Source organism: Bombus pascuorum, chromosome 3, assembly GCF_905332965.1.
Source record: "Bombus pascuorum chromosome 3, iyBomPasc1.1, whole genome shotgun sequence".
Classification (NCBI taxonomy): Eukaryota; Metazoa; Arthropoda; class Insecta; order Hymenoptera; family Apidae; genus Bombus; species Bombus pascuorum.
In genome coordinates this window covers 6,343,565-6,365,908 of record NC_083490.1, presented here as the reverse complement: position 1 = coordinate 6,365,908, position 22,344 = coordinate 6,343,565, and the positions used below count along the sequence as shown (strand labels likewise).

Here is a 22,344-nt window from a genome sequence, read left to right as displayed (position 1 = left end):
TAATATATCACGACAACCTGTATTATTTAAATCGCCAAGGTTTCACAAGAAAACCACGCTTTGGATGGTTTAAGATATACGTTTTCTCTCTGGTTTAATGCGTTAAAATCGGGAAATATGAATAACCAGTAGATGGATGCAATGGGTGCAAACCGCTAAACCGCGAAACATAACGAAAACGAAAGCCTGTTATATCCATCTATCCGAAATGCAGGGAAATTATCGTACAAACGTGGTAAAATTGTCAACTTGTCAAAGGTACGATTAAATTAACAAACCGGTCAAGCTCAATTGGTATTAAAATTGTACGTATACGTCGTCGTTTCGTTCTCGCGTTGTCTCGATAAAATAATTATGTAATAATTCTTCGTGGAATTTGTTTTTATAAATTATCGTAAGATTTATTATTCGTATATCGCGTCGACGGAAAATCTATACGTGAAAAGTGTCCCGTCTGATAAATATAGCGAGTGAAATGTAATTTTAAAAACAAATTGTAACTTCAACAAGTATCCGGGAATATTCAAACTTCGTAAGATGTTTCTTTGAAGGCTCGCTCGCGAAGTTGCTCGATACGTGTCGCACGATCGCGACACTTTAGAAGTAACTTTGTTGCAATCGAGGATCGAAACTCGTCCTCGTGATCCACGTTATACGATTATCTATGTCTTTTTGTCTCCGAACGTGCTCACTGATGGAGGATATATTTCTCAGTTAAAGAGGCCGTGCCTGAAGAATTTTAAGTTGGGTATCGGCGGCTTTTAATCGATCGATACTCGGTTATAGCATTTTTTTCAAGAGTAGTAAAATTACTCGAGTTGTATAGAAAATCCGACGATCGTTTTAACGTTTCATCCTTTACATATCGATTTTCCGTAGCAAATTAAAATCGTTCACGATCGATTGAAAGAACCGTAGTGTTTATCGTTGCCAGATTTACTTCTTCGTTTAACGTTTCAACTCCGTGATTGAGAGGTATATACAGAGAAGTATACCGCAGTATAACAGGGTGTTTTAACGTGACGAACGATTTTTTAAGCATTTGCTTGAAATACCGTGTAACGGAAAGTGTCGCGAGCAAAAAATTTATCAGAATTTGATTATGGCCATTTGTCGTACACTCGATACCGATCAATTCCGTTTCAAAACTTCTTTTTGTCACGTAATCCCGAACAGTTGAAAAATCGCGCGTCCCATTAAAGACTTTCTGTATTAAATACATGTCGTAATCAGTAGACCACGGATTTGTGCGTTTTTACAGGAAATTTGAAAGCGCGAAATTGCACAGAAAAATATATCGAATATAATTATTTTACTTTTCCGATTGTATTTTTAAAAATCTAATTTTGCAGATAAATTGGCCGTTTGATAATCAGCGCGTTACACGGAATGTCAATAAGTTAGCAATCTTTCGGTATAATACGATTCGGTATAATACGATTATGTGATAGCGTATTACCTCAAACGAATGGAATATTTTCCCTTGGTACTACGTTTTCGTCCGCTGAAAACTAACGAAGGTACTTGAAGCGTGTCCTTTGAAATGTACTTTGCCAACTCGTAGAATTTAGAACGTAGGTACATACGTGTAGATGATCGCGAGGCAAGAAGCTGCTCCATGAATTTCTGTATTCCAGCCAGTACGGCCAGGTTGACAGCGTAGAAAAACGATCCCCTAACCAGGTGACAAAGTGTGCTGACGTTGCCAGCGGGAATACCCGCGGCTACTAGTTGCAGTGCCAGTACCTTTGGCTAGCACGCTGCTTGGAACGAAATAGCCGTGGAGATGGCGAACTCGGGCCGCGTACTTTCGAAGGGTCATTAAAACTGTCTCTTGGATGCCTCTTGGGCTCTACTTCACGGCTAAAGTCTACTCGAGTACCACCTATCTCGTCAGATGAAAAGCCTTCGATTTATTTCGCGTACCGTTCGATATCGTTTCGTGTCGTCGTGTTTCTCAAACGCATCGTCCGTTTTTCCAGCTTCGATCGCGATTTCCATTATCGGTCGGTTTATCGGGCCAATCGGCTTTCTTTGTCGACTCGTTTGATCCCTGAACGTGCTCTTCCACCCAACCGATTAAAGATGCGCGATTTTTTCTTTAGCAGAATTGTTTCCCGGCTATCCTTTGTGATTTTAACGTTGTATTTCACGTTTTTCATGGATACAATAAGTTTTATTTTAGCGTAAGCTAAAACTAGAGAAAGCGAGTGGAATAAACGCGAAAACGTGACTGTTTATCAGTACAAGAAACGGGTTAAAAATGATTGGTTAGCTGTGCTCGTGTGTCACACGGGCGCGAGTGTTAACGGGTTAAGTAATTGGACCATCGAAAATAGCACGAGGTTTCAATGTTCTTTTTCAATCGTGCCATTCGTCAAAATCGACAGGAAAATCGTTCGAATAGAGATCCGTTGATTTCACCGGCTTTGTAAGTTGACATAGAATAAAACCGATCGATGTTTTCTGCAATGTGGTATGATTTCGAATATGATCCGACCCAGTTGATTAACGAGGCGATTTAAAGGAGAGCGTTCTAACTTTCTATGTCGAAATTGTAGAGTCCATAAAAGGTATAGAGTAATTGTAAAATGAACCTTTTACGATTGCGGCCAATTAGCGAGAGGCAATTAAAGGAGAGCACCCCAACATACTACGGATCGTCATAGAGCAATGGCTGCATCTGTCCCTTGTTTACTTAGATATACGTATGCATTGGAAGCATTTCGTCGGTAGAAATTAGTTCTGAGTAATTCAATTACCTACTTTTAAATATCTTGAAATTCGTTATTCATCGCGCAACTACTTACTCAGCTTCTTCAAAGGACACATTAGAATAGAAGTTACGTAGCGAAACTGAAACTTAGTTTTTTTAGAATCAAGATGAGAGGTTTTCGTTTCGTACGAAGAGAGCATAGTCGTTATGAACTTGTCGCATTACGAACTCGTTACATTTTGTCACGACTTGCGCGTCTCTTATTTCCTTTAGCGTTCAAGCTCTCGTTATTAGCTGCATTGGACTCATTACGTTATATACAGTTAATTTTCGCAAATTTAATTCTGCCTCGCCGCGATGAGCAAAGTCTGACGTTCGCATTCACCCAGCTCTTTAAAATGCTACATTCTTATAGATTTTTATAGCGTTCTCTTTCACGCAAATCCTCTGTAATTTTTCCCCTCTATATCCATGCTACTTTCTTCTTACTAGCTGAATAACTTTCTTTATCGCGAGTGCACCATTATCGAAGATAATTAATAACCGAGAATTAAAATGGATTAAGTATCGTGAAGGGCTGTTTTTACCATCGCGAACGTTTCGTGTTTGACGTATTAATTTTATAGCTATTTTTCAAACAAAAGCAGCGATGAGTTTGAAATATCAATTTCCAGTTTATTCGATAACGCTTTTGTAAAATAACGCACCGATAAATATAGACTCTATTCTCTATTAATATTCATATCGCAAGAATAAGTCGATTTCGTTTGATCGACGAAATTATAGAAAACTTCGAACTTCGTTTATAGCACGTTGCATCAATTACACGTATACAGAGTGTTTCACGTTCACTTAAAATAAGAGTGTCTCACGTTAAACTGTGCATAGCTCTGAGACGGTAGAAGGTGAAGAAGAATCTCATGGAACGGAATTAAACGGCCCGACGAACGATGTATGACGTATAAAAAGATCTACGATCCAATTTGAAAAAATGGAGATAATTTTGAAATATCCGAAATGCTGCCAGTTTCGCACCTATACCGGGTTGGCAACTAAGCGATTGCGGATTTTGTCATTAGGTGTATTGAAGTGGTCATCACTTTTAGGAAAACTCTACATCTGGTCTTTTTAGTTTTCTCAAGCACTGAAGCCATCGCAGAGTATAGACAAAAGACTGGGACGAAGGCAGACCATACACAGTAGATAGGCGACGATGGCTTCAGGTTTTTCAGTCATAGGGTAACAGGACCAGCTCAAATTATATTCCTACTTGTATTTACACTTCTGTATTAAAATATATTTTCTACCTTACAATTTATGCACGCGTTCCTTTGTTCACACATCTAATGACCTCAACAAGGTGTTATTGACAAAATGCGCAATCATTTAGTTGCCAACCCACTACAGGTGCACGTTGCGAAACTGGCAGTTTTTCGGATATTTCAAAATTACCTCCATTTTTTCAACAATTTTAACAATTTCAACAATTTCATTAGTTGGTATTGACAAAATCAGCAATCACTTAGTTGCCAACCCAATAGATCTTACATCGTTCGAAACCGTTTAATCGTGCCTAATGAAATTGTTCTCTATTTTCTATCGTTTCAGAGCTGCAGCTTATCCTAATTACATGAGACATCCTGTTCAAAATTTGCCAATGTCGTCTGAATGGTTAATCACGTACGAAAATTCTTGGCGTACGTCCTATCGCAGATCTTCCGTTCGCAAACTCCTACGAAGTAGTCAGAGAGATTTTCCAGATTAGCAATCGGTCCTTGATAAACAATTCGAGATATCTGGAAATCCTGGAAATTCGAGCTCAGGAAAGTACACAATAGGGAGCTTATAAGCTCGGAATGGCTTCTATAACGTGCTTTTATGATTTCTCTGCGGTATTCCTTATTTCACAGTGTACGTACGTTGGTGTTTGATTTAAGTATTAAATACTTTTTAACTATCCAGAATGTAACAGAATTTTTCATACGAAAGTTACTCGATTTTTCGAGAAAAAAAATTTAATAGGATATTTGTTATTCATCGAGACTTTTCAATAATCTGAATTCATCGAGAATTCTGAAAAATACACACGTGGATATTTCGTGATAAATTTATCCTGATACTAAAACACCGTTGAACGGGTTGCGTAGTCGCGTTAATTAAACAGCTCGTAATATACCTACTTAAGATATGGCATTATATCGTGTATTTAATATTCACACGAAAGAAAGTTAATACAACACATAGATTATTGTGTAATTATTATGCTGCCATTTACGCCACGTTATCGGTACTCTGTACTATCGTTATCTTTGTGAATTGGTATAATTATTCTTATTGATACTCGATAATACCGGTATTGTTTATATTTTTGCAATTGTATCTAGGCAACGTGAAAGACACATGCGTACGTAGATACGTGTTAGAAATCGATACGAATATAAGAAATTACAGTGGCTCCAAAAAAGTATTACAGGGGTCACTGTATTTATCCTATCAATTTACACAATAATTAACGAAGAAGAAAAAGAACGATTCTTAAGGTAGTATTCGAAACAATGTCGATTTTCGATGAGATTTTTTCAAGGCCAGAGGACCGTTCGGGTCAACCGGTTGCATCGTAAAACCTTCGACTTTCAGTGAAAAGCCCTCTGAGAACACCACGATGCGGCAGACTTTGGCGCAGTTTCGCGGTTAACGCGAATTTTCTCCGAACCGATGTTCCTGACGCGTCGCGGGAATTTTTCTTGCAATTTCGTTATGCAAGGAACCGAGGATTCGTATCACGTCCTGTCCCTCCTCGTAGCCCAATATATTTCTTCCTTCTACTTCAACTTTAACGGAACGGTTTTTATCAGTGGAGAACTAGCTGTTCCGTGTAGATTTCTAGGACGGCGAAACAATGCGAGTGAAATACAGCGGCGTTTCATTCCTTCCGTTGTCTCGACAGTCGTTCCGCTTGATGTGTATTTTTCTAGGATTCTGATCATTCGGTCGTCTCGACGGTAGACGAAAGTCACGGTTCATCGTTCGAATCTGTTTTCACGTCGATGGTTTGTGACAATAGTAAAAGTAGGTATCAGAGGACGATGATTTCTGTATCTTTAGTAGTTTTGTTAATTACTTCCTGATTTTGTGGTTGAGTTTCATTGAATCTGCGAAAAGTAATCAAAGAAAGAAAGAGAGAGGGTTCGTTAAGTTTTAGATCTTAAACTTTTTTCTCGATGAACAGACAATGTGAATTTGTAATTCTTCGGATTTCAATCGTGTTATTGATACGTTGTACTTCGTTCCAGTTTACTTTTTTTTAGAATAGACCCGAAGCGCGACGCGGTAATAACACGATTGAAATCCAAAGAATCGCAAATATGTCTATCGAGTTGTTACCTAGAAATATTTAATTCGGACTGATTTATTATTTGATAAAGGTGCTCGTCTCAGTTTCCTAGCTAAAGGTAGATGATATTTTTCATAATCTTCGTACAAATTACGTCGTTCTTTATATGGTAATCTCTCAGTCAACTAGTACAACGTTTGATCGTTCGCAAAGGTGGTACGAGCAGTTTTGTACTGAAACAGAGAAGCAGGTGTCACGGTACTTGGCGTTCAAAGCTTTCTACGATAAATACCTTATCGAGTGTGCTCGTTATGTAACACCGGCAAACACTTTGATGCGTAATAGTCCTTGACAAGATTCGAGCAAAGCAATTTATCGAAAACAAAGAATAGATTTCGATAAGGAATAATTGAAGAATAAAGTGGCAAAATATTGTTTCGCCAGCTAACCGTTATACTTTCTCCGTATATTTCACTGAAATATCGGCAATCGGTTTCGAGAGTGCGTAGATCGAACAGTGTTCAATTATTACGTTCCAATATTGGTGTTTCGAATACAATTCTATTTGTAGCTATGCGTTTGACCGTTGTCACGATTACTTCCTGAATTTTGATTGCATGATCGTGTTCGAGCGACCACAAGATCTCGCTGTGTGAAAGAGACGCAAACCTGGATCGATAACGCGACGGAAAGTGTCGATTATGTGCAGTGTACAACGTAATGTCGATCTCTGATAAAAGAACGAAGCATGGAACTGACGAAAAATTGGCCTTTCTAACTCAATTACCACGTCAATGTACGAGCGAGTTGTTTCCTTTTCCACGAAAAAGATTTTTGATTATAGCGGATGAACTTAAGCGTTGACCATAAGCTTCCACGACGTCCGAATTTTTCACAGTGGATCTAAAGCTTATACTCTAAAGCTTCCTCCTTTTGTCGTTATCAGATCATCTTCGACTAATAGATAGAAAATAATCGTTTATACGATGTAACGATAGATCGAGAATGATTGTCATTTTTTTTTTTTTTTTTGTATCGACGAAAGGAGCTGTTGCGGGCTGCTTGACATTTAATTTTGTAAAATCGTAGCTTTTGTGAAGAATGCCACGTAACTTTTTTAATTCTGTCGCGATTTTATCGGTGTTTGCTGGACCGTGGATTTTTACGAGATATTCGGGTTATTAAAAATTTTTAACTCGCAGCTTGATGAGCTTTGTTACCGCGTCTCGTACGTTTTATTATTTATTTTTTTTCATCGCTCTCTAAAACGTTCGTTGCGCAGCTAAGCATTTCACTGGATGGTTTCGAGTTCGAAGATTAAAGCTTTGTAATGTAAATCGGAACGTTACAGGATCAGCCATTGTTCCGTGAACAAACACCTTGTATCTTTAATCTCTGAAGCTTAACTTCTTTTAACAACGCGATTGCCGTGTTTCGTTGAATCTAATATATCATTGTGTTCGCAATCCGGAACAAGATTCCCCTTTTTTTGTTGGAATACAACGATATTTCACGCATAGGCATAAATACCCTTACACAGACACCCACACAGGCATTTGAACAGGACACTTGCACAGGTCATACTTGTTACTGTATAGTAACTGGCCAACAATCAACAATCTCCATACGTTGTTAATTATATCACTCGCTTATATACATCAGGTTCTGTAGTTCTGTTTAATAAATATTATTTCAACATAAACATTGTGTCTTCCACAGATTATTAATCTTAATTTCAAGATTAAATTCTAACATTTTTAAATGTATATGCTCGCCATAAATATTAGGACGATTGTAGAAAAACAGGACACCTAAAGCCGATAAAACATTAAAAAATTATTGAACTTTACTTGCAACTGTATGCTGTGAAGAACTCATATTAAATCATATAAGAATTTACCAATAATTATGTGACTTATAAACCTTTATAATAATATCTATTCTAAATATACTTGACGGTTGCAATAGCAGTCTTTTTCATCGTTATAATTTAAATCCAATCTCCTCACATAATCAGCCACATATACAATATACTAGCTTGCCCCAGAAGTTTCTTTCGTTTTATAATGTTGAAAATTGTGGATCTTAATCGCCGAAATAAAAGTAAAGGAACGCTAAGGGTACGCCTAGAATTCATATTAAAGTAGTTTAAGATTTATTTAACAAACGACTTCCAGGATCTTCGTCGATATACATTTGCACGCGTCTCAGCACTCTCTTTGTCTCACCATCTTCCACACCACACTGCCAAAGGAACAGTTACATTCGTCTGTTTTTCGAGATACACATACTTCCACACACTCATATTCACATACGCGTGTCACTACTACGCGGCTAATTTAGTCTAGCACACAAAATTATACGTATCTCAATATATAAGGAAATAACAGGTTTTTTGTTTTACATTATTTTATGGAATTACACACGATCCATTGGAACAAAATTCTACTTACAAGTTCGCTATTTGCTCCTGAAATTCTTGCCAATAGTTTTCAGAATTTCTCGTTATGTACTTTGCATCGTCGTTTCGTGCGGGTACAAACTTCTGACTGATTAATTATTTCCCTAACAATCTGAATCGATTATCGCGTTTTCCTATCCTGTACAATCAAGTACATCAATCGTCCTAGTACTTTTCAACAAATCCATACATAAGCTATTACTCGTAGACGTTTGAATATCGAAATATTCGCCTTACCTTCGTTGGTACGTTATTTCCAATTTTAACCACCTCGATGCGGCGTGTTGAAAGCCGACGATTACAAGCAACGCTGGTAGCTGAAATTTGGTATCGAACGATGGCTAAATTCGATCTTAGTATCCGTAGATCGTATCGCGAACGAAGGCTAAAGCTAGCTTTAGGAACGAAAGGGTTAATCGGAGTTCGTTGTTGCTTAAAACCAGTTCGGTTTACCCAGCACGATAATGGTGACTTGACCGCATGTACACACGTCAGGGAGAGAGAAAGAGAGAGAGAGAGAGAGGTTACAGACTAGAGAGAGAATTCCGTGAAACTTATGACACGCGCTGTACTTGCACAGCTGTGTGCAAACAAGCTCAACCGATTATGCTGGTAGAAGCATGGTGTGGCAAGAGCTGCGACGAGTGGCGACGACTAAATTCGAGGAATAAAATACGGCGGTTTGCGGGAGGCAGGGATCAACGTTGACTCGGTCGAAACGGTGGTCTACCATCCTAGCAGCGAGTTAACCCTCTCGAAATGGATTTTTCTTTTACCACAGTAACGCAGTAATGTGAGCTACGTTTCGCTAAAAATTGGAGAAGATACACGATCGATGTAATTTTTAAAACATAACACATAGCTCTATTTAATACGGAATCGTACGTTCCAATCGATCTCGGCGACGTTAGAAAAGTTAGAACAAACTAGCTGCAGTATTTCTAAGGATTATCCCAAAATATATTGTATCATTTGTCTCGAAAAAAATGAAGTCGTGCTCGGTGCGATATTACTTCTGGAAAAGTCACCGGAAGACAAAGAGAAAAGACTCTTTGGAAAACGAGCCGCTCTGAACGTTTGGTGAATTTTACTCCTGCCACGGTAAAGTCCAACGGCCGGATCATTTTCGCGCGTTTTGCACCACGTCTATTGCTGCGTGGCGTGGGTTTGAAGGGAAAATCTACCAAGCGTTTACGCTGGATGAATGTTTAAATAGAGTCCGGTGCTTATACGTCTGGCTCGTTCATAGCGCAGACTCGCGACACCGTTGTCTCCGTGATAATATTTAACTTGTTGTTCATACTTTCTTCTGTGGCGACCGCTTTAATTCAACCCCATTCCACCATGGCAGATGAAAATTGTTTGCTCGGTGTCTGCTCTTTCGATTAAAAATAAACGCCATTGCAGTTCCTTCGAACGATATTGTCGCTCCTTTGACTGGCGAATAGAATTATACAGAGTGGGTTACGTGTCAAACGATAGTTGTCCAAATTCGAGGATTTTACGCAAGAGATTTCATCGAAGAAGCTTTCAACTTGTCGCACGATTTATAATTTCACGAAACAATTATTTGTGCGTCGATATATAGTATCGTGTAACTGTTTTAAGGATAGGAATATGTGGAATCGTACGTTGCAAAAATCTACATGGAAATATTTGAAAAATACAAGTGAACGTTGGTAAAAATAATTTATTCTCGAATACTCGTACGTTACGTTCGCGTATGTGCGTAACGTATGTACAACGAAAAACACAAAATAAGGGAAAAAAAGAAAAAGTGACTGCGCATTCATGCGTGTTGCCAGTGCTTGCACGGTAACGAATGGAGAACAGAGAAATTCAGAACGGAGGTTATCTGATTACAGGTATGGTAGGGATTTGAAGTTTTACTTGTTTCCCGAGTCGAAGCACACCGTTGTGCGTTTATATTAGTCGTAAATTTCTGTTTAACGAAACGTGGGAAAGTGTGCACAATACTTTCTAAAAGTTACCTGGTAAACAGCTTTAAAAAGCTGTGTATTCGCATCTCTTTGCTCGATGTACTTACTGCTTGCTTTCATACTGTTTCTTTTGTTTCCCAGCTTTTTTCAGGTATCCTTTAATCGGCAGCACGATTATAAAAGCTCGCTACCTTGAAAAGTGTGAACGAGCTTTGTTTAAGCAAAGCGTTAAAAACCTACGAATCGCGTTCTCATGTTTTTTTCCCTTTCTTTCTTTTTTTTCCACCGAACGTATTTTTCAGAGGAAGAATTTTTCCATCGATCTCGCGTGTCAAAGCGTTTAAAATTTCCCTCGCGTCTTGAACAAATCACTGCGAAATATACTTCTCGCCGAACCGGAGATTCGGTGAAAATTTTATTTCGTAATCGTTGGAACCAGGGTTCGCTAGAGGTTCGAGGATTTTCGCTCTTACGGTCTCTCTCCTTGCGAAAGTAACGATTTTAATCTGACGGAATTGGCCGATTAAGTTCACAGAGCGGAATGAAATTCCCGTGATAGTCGCAGGAGATCGAAAATCCCGTGCCGCGAATATTATTCCACAGTTAAGCTGCCATTTGTTTTTCGATTATCTAAAACGAGGCAATTTTGTAACGTAAATGGGAACACGAAGTTCGTCTTCGCACCTGCCCCGGTGTATCCGCATGATATCCTGTGTCCAGTTTCATGGTTCAACGTCTGCTAACTAAGCAGCCGACGTGTTATTCCGAGTACCCTGGAGACATGTTTGTACCGTATACACGTTGCGAGAAAGCTATTCCGATTGCACGACAAGACACGTATATTTGACGTGTATCGTTTTTCGATGGTTCGCGCACTCTCACCTGTGATTTATTATCAACGTCGAAACAAATTTTTATCTCCTACGCGTATTTAAAACTTGATGTCTGAACAATAAGAACAGCGAAGAGTACACGTTGATGAAAAACGGACGCACGAGGACGACGACAGTGTATTCACCCGCTCGGTTTACGTAAATATGTTAAAATATTTGACGTAATACTCGATAAAGGGAACCGAATCAGTGGATCCTCACCGTGCTCGAAATAGAACTCTAAACGCGATCAAAGCGAGCAAACAACGCGTAAGCGTCGTAAGAACGATATTTATATTCCGGAAATCCGGTAAATCCAACACGCTAGATAGATCAAAGAACTTTTTAATTAAAAGCAAACCAATTCTAGAAGTAGCTTTGCTTTAAATTCCACCTTTGTGTTTCGATTACACACAGTGTAATTCCTTTTCCAAACATACGGAATATCCCATGAAAGATGCTGGCCATAATTTTCGCAGTATGATCCGTATATCGTGTGTTAGTCGCGAAAGTTGACGTCACGTGCGTTCAAGTTTAAATCGCATTCGGATTGAAAAATTGGATTAACGTGCGATGAAGTAAGCCAGTGTACGCGCGGAGCATCTACTTCCGGGTGTCGGTCGATGCTGCATCCGTTCGTACGAATGAAAACAAACGTACGTAAGTATTGGCTTGGCAACTAAGTGATTGCAGATTCTGTCGAACCATCTAATGACAAAATCCGTAGTCACTTAGTTGCCAACCCAATACATATGGAGATAGGAACGCAAGAGTACGAGTTAAATACGGCGGAGACCGGTTTTTATGGGTCTCGAGTGGATTCGTTTTTCTCCTATTCTCCCATTACATCGGCTCACGGAACTATTCGAACGCTTAGAACGGTAACTACAGAATTTTTTTACCAATATATTACGTACGCTATAAAAAACTTTGAAATTTCGTCAGCGCTGTGACGAGACAAGACTATCGTGATTATAACAGTAAAGTTTGAAATCTATTCGAAAATGTATATAAAAGTTACAAGACACTTATTGGAAACACTCGGTGAAATATTAATATTCGACATGCATAATACTCTTAAACGTACAACTAGTGGTCTCACTACGTACCGTGACTTATTGATACAACGAACAATCGACTCACTGTTCGTATCACCTTGTAAAGCGTATGCTTCCAATAAATATCTTGCAACTTCTGAATACGTTTTCGCATAGGTTTTAAATCTTACCGATATGATCGGGGTAGCTGTGTCTCGAATTTCGAATCAAAATTTTTTATACGATACACACGCGTAAAAGCTTACTAGGAGTATTCGGATACTTTCGCGAGCCACTGTAGATAAAAAACGAAGAAGGCGAATATGAGGTAAACACGACGGAGACCGGTTTTTGTTCGGCTTGGTTTCTTCTAGTGGCAAACGTGTCCGCCTTTCTTCCGTTGTCTCGTTATATCGCGCGTCCTCGAGCACGAGAAGGGGGATGAACCGATGCCGGTGCGCTTACACCGAGGAACCTACCCTCCGGTTATGCACCCATATCCGCCGCCTTCCGCGTCGTAATTTCTTTGTGCTCGCCAGCTTTACGCGATAAGTACTTCGTTCGCTGGAACGGAACAGAGAGAAAAGTTGCACACGGAAGCCGACTTGTAATCGTTTATACGTCGTCGTCATTTCGCTCGGAACGTGACCCGAGGGTGACGTTTGTTTCCGGCGTTGCCGACGCGTTGCAGATTGAACGCACCGACTGGTCGTGCTCATCCTCCCGTGCTTGGTATTTTGATTAAAGCAGGATTTGTTACGGATTAACTGGATTCATTCTGTTCATTTTTAACCTTCTCCCTTTTGTTTCGCGTTTATGCTCCATTTTAATCGTTTGCCTTCGTTTTAGGTGTCTTGGTAAACCAGCGAGGCAGCTGATTCCCGTGACTGGGTCTCGGATAAATAACGTAAGTAGGATTTTTAACAATTAGATGGATCGTGGATGTTTATAGAAATTCATTTTTTACGAACACGACTGAAGAAGCGCAGGACCTAGGCAGAGATATTTGTTTCGTTTATAAAATATCAGCTACTGTGCTTCGGATATTTCGTATATCTTCACGTGGGTATTGTTACGCGTTCGTTAGATATGTTGGATTTCCCGTAAATCGCGATCTATCGATGATTATCGTCGTTAGGCTGTCGGTAGTACGTCGCGCCGATTCGTCTTGTATCGAACGACGATGATTCGTCGTTTAATGTGCAAGCAAATATGTACTGAATTTTTAATCGCAAGAGGATCGTTTAAAGAACGTAGAATATTTAGCGAGTACAAGCAGAACGAGCTAATCGATGCAAACGGTTGAAATTTATCGTCAATTGCTCGGGAGGAAACATCGATCGTAAGAGGGAAATCGAAACGTGGCTTGAGAAGGAATTTACGGCGGAAGAATGGAATTTTATCGAGCAAGCCTAACCGGCGTTTGTTGCCACGTGTAATTAACTATATTAGATTCAAGCTCGCCGTACGTACGTTGCGTTGGCACGCGATCTAATCGCGTCAGATCGCGTCCCGTAAAGGCACAACGACTCTCAGTCTCAGCTTGGCTTTTTCACCAATCGTCGATTTATTTAATTTTATATATCTTTAAAAGGAACGTCATTCGCTCTGCAAATTTTCGCTCAACCGTCCCGTAAAATTCGAACGTCGATTCGCCGATAATTTACATTTAGGATCATCTTTGTAATTTTGCCTTGACGAATTCTTGCGGCGTGTTCGGTCGCGTGCTGAGCATAACGACATAATAACTATCTTCGTTTTGATCATTTCAGAGGCTAATTCGATAATAATTGAGATGTCTTTCTAATGATCTCTTGAAATGTTTACGAGGATAGATTAACAGTCCGATGTTTCCGATAATTCGTTTCCATGGGATTGGCTAAATCGTTCGATTTCGCGTGTATAGTTGGGAAAACAGGCGCGCAAGGTCAGCGTTTATTTCCACCCGCGATGAGCTCTGGAATTAAGCGTTAACGCCTTCGGCAGCTAGCTGATGGTTAGAACGGTTCGTCGTTTCGTTCGTATTTTATTCAGAGGGTCGATCAGCGGATTAGATATTTACAGAAAAGAAGTCTCTCGTTTTTTTTTTCTTTTTTGACGAATACGACACGCTATCGAGATGGTTATCGGGAGGAATTGCGGCTAACCGGGAACGAACAAAATTTTGCTGCAGCCGGTCGAGTGTCGAATTAAAATATACACGTGTATAGATCTATCGCGTAATAATAGTTTAGTTTGCGGAGCGTACATAGTTGGATTTCGTGTTCTGGGTCACGTTATCCATTCCTTTACGCCTCGTTCGCTATTCCAGCCGGCTCGATCTCTTCGCCGACGTCATGTTCTTCTGACATTTTCAGTTTTCGTGGCACGCGAACACATTGTTGCAACCTAATGGCTGACTATATTCTGGATAAACTGCCGCTGAATTATGCCGGTGGCTGCGATTCGAGTGCATCCACTCGAAGCGCAAACAAGCATCTTATTAGTCCTTAACCCTTTCGGCTGGTCTAGAAATACCGGAAGTAATGTATAATTTTCTGGGAGTTTCCCGTTCGTCGAGAGTTGTATGTCAAATAATTCAACGCCGCTTTACCGCGCAATTTGTCTTCTATTGTGCGCAACCCCTTCTCCCAACCCTCTCGGCCTCCGCGCGACTTTACGTTTAATAATCTGCTGAACGTGGCCCGTAAGCACTCGTCGACGACTACGGTGGTAACGTCTGTTCGCTCAATTAGTGCTTAATTATCAAGTCGAGGGCTGTTTTAGTTTTTGCCACGGCGCGGCGACGCGCGATACTCTTACTCGCGATGGTTGACATATTTTTTGGCAAATTTTCCTTTTTCTTTCTCTTCAACGTTCTTATCGATCGAAGGATTTCGAGATTGCCAATATTCTGTGGTTTCTAACAGTATCGCTTACAATAATTTTTAACCGAAAATCGGTGTATGTACATCGACGTTTCGCTATGTAGCTTCCTGCGCATAAATATAAAATAGAGGTGTTGGAAATCACAGGTTACCCTATACTGTTTAGCATAATGCCAAAGGTAACTGAAATTACAGGAGAAACAAAATGATGGTCGATCAACGTTCTTCGAATACCTGTGATTCGAACGGTACACAGCTTGTAACACTTGGCGTAGTGTAACCCAGTAAATTGTGGTTTAGCCGCGTCGTACACGATACGATCCTGTTCGCACATAGCGAGTAGAAATTTCATGAAGCGTTGGAAAGTAAAATTCACGCGACGATCGATCAATTATAAATTTTCCTAAAGATCTGCCTTTGGCAATTAATATTTTCCGAATAACGTCTACGAAATTAGGACAAGTTATTCTGCTTGGAAATTCAGCTTGATAATACAGATTTTCAAAAGCACGATCACAAAGTTAAACGCAGGATAATAGGAATAAGAAATGCAAGAAACGAAATAAGGAAATTCATAAGGAAAGAAACGTAAAGAAAACAAAGCAGGCTGGTCGTCGGGATATTGCTTGTTTCGTTTCGCTAGCAGGCAGTGTGAAGTAAAATTTCTTAGTCCCTTGGCTACTCGACTCTTCTCCACGAGTACGAACACCGCCGACAAACTCGGCTAGGATACATTTTGAGAGAAACGATTCTTAATACTTTCTAACGAAGGCATCTCTGCCGGGAGTAAGCCGATTACGTTTTTATTTTACGGTCCTAAACTTTTACGCGAATCGTTTCGTTGCAGCTGCCGTGGAAGAAAAGTTTGTGCGTTATAAATAAACTTCGAGCATTACCGAAGTACTCAAGTTCTTACCTTTCTTTTTTCTTTTTTTTATCGAAGTAGCACTCAAAGGTGCGTGACAGAATGACGCGAGCTGCATGGATCTTTTATGTCTTCAATTTAGCCTGCACGGTGATGTATCCTTACGTAATAAGAATATTTATACAGGATATTATTAGTATTAAAAAGTAACATCTCGTATTATCGAGCGTGGAGATCGACGCTTGCCATTATTACAATTACGGAAGAAACAGCGAAGGTTAGCGTTTAGTTGTGTTCATATTAGAATCTCTTATTATCCAAGTACCACACTGCAGGAATATTTCGTTCATTGAATATTCCGTTATCCGGACGCTTTACCTTCTGCAACGTTATATTCCATCATCCATTGAATGTTCTGTTCTGGTCTAATTATAATACTATATTACCTGGCATAACAGCACGTACGCATACAATTTAATACGAATCAAATAAACATAGTCGATTTTATAATGTTATAACGCCGCGAATGCGCAATGTTAATTAGAAGAATCAAAGGTAAGAATAAAAAACAGGATTTGCAATTTTGAAACGGCAAAATATAATCTACCTCTTGGATATAATTTAATAATTTTATCAAATAATAAAGTTAAAGTATATTATGATATTGCATGATTATCGTTTCCAAAATCGTTATGGCGAGGCTTTTAACATTCACGCATTTACGACGGACGTAAAACGTTGATTAACGGAAGAAAGAGCAGAGATAGCGAGGTGATTTCCGAACGATCGTAGACACAAAACACGCCGATTCAAAGTTTTATATCGCTTTACAAACTGGTGAATCATTTCGTCCGTGAGAACGATGTCACTTGCGCGTCCTAATTCGCGACGACATTATACGCTTGCAGAGGAATTTCTGAGCATTCCTGAGAGGGCTGCATTAATGCGTTCTTGAAAGTTAAGATGCTCTTCAAGCCTGACTTCTGCTTTGTTCCTGGCAATACGGACGTAAAGTGCTCCTGAAATTATTTGCAGAGTATCGCGATTTTCTCGCTCGTCGAGAGTCGTCTGGTCCTTGGCTCGTCGCGAGTCTCGATCGAAATTATTTCAGTTCGTTCGATCGATTCAACTACAAAGCGGAGACGATCCGATACGACATCCAGGAGTTTTCTAGTACATGCAATTTTTGCACTAGAATTTTCCATTATTTATATTTTCGTGTGACAAAGCTACATTGCGGATGTTTATGCATTTATGGAAGATGTAATGTTGCAAGCATACACGTAATATACGAAAATATATATATTGAGAAGATATGTATAATTCTATGTGCTAGACTAGATGTGAATATGAGTGTATATGGAAGTATGTGTGCGCGTGGCGCCTCGAAACAAAGCAATGTAAACTGTTCAGTTAAAAGTCTGGTATGGAAGAAGGTGAGACGCGTGCAAGTGTGTATCGATGAATATTTTTGAAACTGTTTATCAAATAAATATGTAAGATCGTAAATCTCGGGATAATTCAGGAGATCGATTCTAAAGTCTGAAAATCGAGATTTGTTGTGAAAGTAATTAAATAAAATACAGAAGCAAACAACAATTGATATCAATATATAACAATAAATAACAAGTTCTGTGTAATGTTTACCTGAAAATCGACAATCGATTTTCAACGGCCTGAGCTACCGATCTTTCTCCGTCAATCTACAATATTTTAAATAATTATTCTGTGATCTTGTCTATCTCTGATGTTGCTCTCTGTCCGTTTGGGAAACGAGTGTCTCTCAAAATGTTGTCCGCGAAACAAAGGAGGGTTGTTCTGTCCGTGAGACGAAGAAAGTTGTGCTATCCGTAAAACAAAAAGGGAACTCTAGGGAGTTTACAAATATATAACTATTCTAATATAAATTCTAAGTATAAATTTAGTCTTCCTATACGATTATTTCGGCGATTAAGATCCAAAATTCTCAATATAAAATATTCAAAGTATACTCGTTGTAACCTTTAATGGATGAAGCAAATTTCCGTTTAAATTCCATCTTTTGAATTAAACGTAGAAAAATACGAATCTGCATAAACATCCACGGTCCGGATATAACGTATGTACGTTGTGTAGTACATATGTGTGACATACATAACATATGTGTGTATTTGTGCGATCTCTTTGAAATTACCTTTCGCTTATCGTTATTTTCATCTCCTACTTGCTTTTGCCTAGTTCTACTTGAAACACCCAAAGCGGTAAATTTGCATTTCATTGGTTATTTTGTTCTTTTGCTCGAATATATTAGCGGACGGACGATGAAAGCCAAAGGATGAAACTCTTTAAATCCTTCTCGGAATTACAAGCTTTCCTGGACGCAAATGAGAAGGTTTCGAAGATGTTGAGATTCACGCGGAAATTCTTAATTCGAAAAACAACAGATGTCATTCACGTTCGATAATTGTCCAAAAACTACCGACGACGATCGATTTACTAGGTCGGGTATTAAGTCGATTGGCGATCTCTTGAAAGGTTTAGTATTAAGCTCTGTGTAAAATCCATCTCATCAACGAATAACTCATTTATCTCATTTCGCTATCAATTTATATCTTTTATAGTTTTTAACACGTTTAAACGTTGGTCGTCGATCATCCACGTTATTAGATCTTCCAGAATGATTAAAATAATTAATTGAAATAAAATAAATTTCGCGAACCGACAAATTGCCGACAATGCGAATAATTTCGGTAACATTGCCAGAAACTGTGCGCGGATGCAATGCGATATTTTGCAAGAATTAAACGTTATAGCGTAGTATATTTCAATCCGTTGCGGCTCCCAGCGTGAAATATATAAGATTCGCGGTCGAACAATTTTAAACGCGTTTTAAAGTGTTTAAAAACGTTAAACAATTTTTGTAACATTCTTCCAAAGCGCATATACAAATGGAAGTCAGACGAATTTATTACACATGTTACTTCAATTTAAATCTATTATTCCAATTTAAATCCATTACTCCAATATACATAATAACAGAGAAGAATATCATCGTCTGTCCGTTATCAACAATTTCGTAATAAATTCGTGTCTTATAGACGATAAACGAGCGTACGGGATACTTATCGTTCGATTCGTACTTATAAAATTCGACTTTCGTCGCGTCGAGCCAACGATCATCACAGAGACGAACGACGTATGTATCGACGACCGACGTTGGGAAAAATCGAGCAGAAGCGAAATAATTGATGACGTTGAAAAATTTAAAAGGCATGGGACAGGTATCACGCGCGGACGATTATCGAGCTCGTCTTCGCGAGTGGGTAGAAAGATTTTTCTTGGAGCTGAGGCAGATAACGCGACGAAACATCGCCGGTACCAAGCGTGCGCGTACACGGAAACATCTGATGTGTGCAGACGCGGTCGCGGTCGGAGTTAATATGAAAAGGACACGCAACCGAGTAAATTACCATCAAAATTATAAGCTTGGCCGTTCAAGGCCACGGCCTGTTTCAATTTCCTTCGCGGACCTCCCATCGATCCAAATTTACCTGTCCTTTGCACGTGAAAGCTCGCTATACCTGCACTCCCGCTAATTGCATCGTATTTCGCATCGTTGTGTTTCTCTATTCCCTTTTAAGTCGTGGTTTATGAAATAGAGCAAATAATGGTACGTTCTGTACATTCGGACTTGTACCGGAGGATATTAAGTATTCTCGTAAGGGAACAGAAACGTGTTATTTAACCGCTTCACCGCGGACGTCGTTTGATTAACTCTTTGCTTTATGATTTTTACCCCCGGGTATATATACAACCCTGTTCGTAAGTATGTATTAGAGCATTTGCTACCCTCGTACAGAGCGCGATAATCGACCCAGATAATCAACTGTAGCGTCGATGTTTCGAGGTTCTCGTGAATCGAGGTTTTTGCAAACGATCGTGGAACTTGTAACTGGACTGTTCCCCAGACTTCTATCTTTGTAAATACACCTATTGAGATATATGTAATTTTCTCAGGTACATCGGATTAGCCGCGTAGTAATGACACGCATATGAATATGAGTGTGTGTGGGAGTACTTGCGTGCACAGCGTTTTATAAAACAGATGAATGCAACTATCCCGTAGGTAGCGTGGTATAGAAGATGGTGAAACAAAGAGAGCGCCGAGACGCGTGCAAATGTATATCGACGAAGATCTTGTAAATCACGTATTAAATAAACGTGAAACTATTTTGATATCAATTCTAAGTGTAATCCAAGTGTTCCTATACATTTATTTCGGCGATTAAGGTCCACAATTCTCAACGACACCAACTGGGATCCGTTCTATGGAATCCGCTTATTGTCCAACACCGTTCGATCTTGCATCGATCTTTCCAGCAGATTTAATTTTTTACTATGTTCGAGGCTGAGTCTCCCCGAGGGATATTAACTTATAAGCGGCATGATTTCATTGCGTTTCTTACGTATGATTATCTTTGTTCGTTTATCTGTCTACTTTATCCTGTTATTTCTGGTCATTTTCTTGTCTTCTCTTCTCTGTTTTGCTTTCTACTTGCGATCTTTAGTCTTAGGACATAAGTAACCGTTAATGCTACTTACCTGCTAACCGTGTTCCAACTTTATTTATTATTGTTCTAACAAAGAATTCTCAACCGTTGGACGAGTAAACTTTTAACCGAATTATTTTCTCGTTGTTTCTTTTATTCCAGTCCCCTGCTGAGTTGCTTTATTCGGCGTTACACGAATAACGGAGGAATCGAAAGTTCCGTAATCTGAAAATGTTCTTATCCAAACAGTCGTCTCCCTGTTAATTCGGATAATGGAAGTTCCGTTGGCCGACGTCGAAGTTTGTACAACGAGATTTTGGCTGACGGTACAGCTATGATATAGCACCCACGTATGTGGATGTCATAAATCGATGTGATAGAGCCGCGCTCAAACGTGAGTTACGCAATGAACGGAAAGTAAATCCTGTGTTCGTTCATCTGCGAAAATCGTCGTTCGTCTCTAAATTAATCGAAGCAGCACGATTACGTAATTTATCTATAACGTATCGTATATGTAACGTGATATAACTTGTATATATAATATATTTTAATCCATCGTATCGTTTAACGATATTGGTAGTTTTACCGAGAACGCGTCATTCAAATTTCGTTTATCGTTAGATCGGATGACTCGCGTTGTATTTTTTACATCGACGTTTATTTAGATCTCGCGAATTGGATATTCTCCGCTTTTCCGCTTATTTTCCAATTGACCGTATCTCTTGAATAGAACTTTCGACGCAATTGCGAAGATTATCCGAGAATGTCTCATTGTTTAATTAAAGGATTTCCTTGTCAAGAGCGTATCGGAAGATTCAGCTTATTAAATAGACCGTAATATATTAAATAAACCTTCTTTCTCTCTCTCTCTCTCTCTCCATTTCTCGGTTTAATCTACTTTATCATTTCGAGTTAATTACGTGCCATCACTTTGCTACATAATATGTAATACAATATCCAAGAGTGCGGCCACGTTAACCGCGGTTACCGACGCGCTGTTCGTGGCCGTGTTTCTCGACCACGTTAAACACAAGATAATCTGACAGTTGGGGAATACGCGGAAACTTGCCTGTAAATAATCGAGTTGTCAATAGCACGCCAACGAATTAATTGCTGGCGATGTTACGTTACACGCAACGAAATCACGAATGCAAATCAAATTAAAACGGTGTCGTTGTCTTGATTCTAACGCCACGCGACAACCGACGTTTCTATTATAAACATTCGCTATCGTGGATTTATCGGTGACGTTTAATTATCGCGCTTGTATCGCGGAAACGTCGGTTTCCGTGTATAGAATTTATAATCTCGTCGGTCATTTTAATTTCCAAATTTGACGGTGGAGTCTTTCTACTCGCGCGTTTTCTCGTCGCTCGCGCGAATACCACTTTCATTTATCGCGCGTCTAGCGGACGAAACGGTAAATTAAAGAACGTTGCAGCTTCTTTCTTTGTTCCGATCGTCCTGAATTTAAAGAATTTTATCAAAGAGGAAGCGACGTTCGCTTCGAGTTTTCGTATTTTTTTCGAATGCAACATTTTTCGCACAAACAGAGGTACAACGTAACCATTGTTTTTCACGTTGCAGAAAGTCATTGTATAGGATTTCAAAAGAATTCTTGTTTCGTGAATTTTCACCGTTTTACCCGGCGAATATTGAAACCAAAGTTGAAACACAAAATTTAAAGTTCACTGGCGCTGTTCAAAGTTGATCTCCTTTCTCT

The 22,344-nt window shown here is 39.3% G+C and overlaps 1 protein-coding gene across 1 annotated transcript in view; it reads left to right on the top strand.

Moving 5' to 3' along the window:
• The window catches only part of LOC132905142 (heparan sulfate glucosamine 3-O-sulfotransferase 5), a 149,667-nt gene that overhangs the window by 8,629 nt on the left and 118,694 nt on the right, over positions 1-22,344 (top strand). Inside the window, exon 2 of the mRNA XM_060956148.1 lies at positions 13,210-13,267. The gene's annotated coding sequence lies outside the window, so the exon portion shown is untranslated. The remainder of the gene's footprint in view (positions 1-13,209; positions 13,268-22,344) is intronic.